The following is a 1,452-nucleotide window of genomic DNA, read 5'->3' on the forward strand; positions in this document are numbered from 1 at the left end:
GCCGTTTTAGGTAGGTGTGGCTGACTCTTAACTTTTATAAAGAATATCTTTTTGGATTTGAGACTTTAGTCTTTGCAAATTTACAGATCTTCTTTATGCACCAAGAGCTTGTAACACTCCAAAGAGAAAGGAAAAATTGAAATCGCATCATATGACCCCTTTAACAATTATAAAAACTATTATTATTATTGTCACAATTTATTTTTTAAATAAATGAAGTTCTATAGCCTAACATTAGCTATACAATCTATATTATTATTATTAATAATAATAATGGGATTTTATAAATTATATAAACTTATATAGCATTATATATAGAGAGAGTGAGAGAGATAACGTGAAATATTTTTATTTTTATATTTATTATTCTAACTATTATTATCCTATTTTATCAGAATATATTTAATCAATTATTATTATTATTAATATATAATTATTAATAATATATAACATCTATAAAATTATATAATTATATTAAAATGATAACGTTATATCAAAAAAAGATAATAATTATATAATGATATATTTATTATTATTCTGTAGACCACAAATATTTTGATTTCTCTGAAACCTACCGACTCTAAAAGCGATTTATTGTACCTCAGACAGCATTACCTGTAATAAAGCCAAGGCTTTTAATCTGTATGGGTTATGGAGCCGCAGCTGGTTTAACCTTTATCTCTTGCATCTAAATCAAAATGCTTTTATATATTCTCGTTAAGCGTAATAAATGCAGCGGAGAATCAGAGTGTTGGTGTCTAACAGCTTCAGTCGTGCAGATTCACTCATGTTTGTGTGAACATCATAACTCCACCTGGAGCAGACATCGCATTTACATCTAAATTAATGCCAAATGTATGTACAGTACACATTCTGCAGTTAAAATATTATTTGTGATGCGTGTCCCCTTTTGCTTTGGCAAAGAAGGTGTGTTATGATATCAAGTGTTGTTGACAAATCATCAACTTTCTATATTTTATTGTTTGAAATTACATGGCTGGTTGCTTTGAATCTTTAAATTTATGTAAAATATTTATGCCTAAGTGTAGGATTTATGTATTTGAATTGCATATAAAATGTTCATATGTTTGGATTTCACAGTTTTAACATAAACGAAGATATCTGTCAGTCATGCATAAATGAAACGATAAGATTTCAGTACTAATAAACTGAAGAAAAAAACCCATCATAGCATAGGTTAACTATTTGCAACTCTTTGGTTTTATTTAAATATTCATAATTTTCAAAATGCATTTATTCAGATTGCTTAGAATCAGCATCACATTTTATGTTTATTAGTTTGTTCAAAATAATTGATGGACATTTTATATGCAATGCAAATTCTTACATTTAGGCCTAAATATTTTTCTTTGAGTGTAACAATCCTATTTTATTAACTTTGCAAGCTATATATATATATATATATATATTTATATTTATATTTATATTTAT

Source organism: Sinocyclocheilus anshuiensis, unplaced genomic scaffold (assembly GCF_001515605.1).
Source record: "Sinocyclocheilus anshuiensis isolate Anshui unplaced genomic scaffold, SAMN03320099.WGS_v1.1 scaffold792, whole genome shotgun sequence".
Classification (NCBI taxonomy): domain Eukaryota; kingdom Metazoa; phylum Chordata; class Actinopteri; order Cypriniformes; family Cyprinidae; genus Sinocyclocheilus; species Sinocyclocheilus anshuiensis.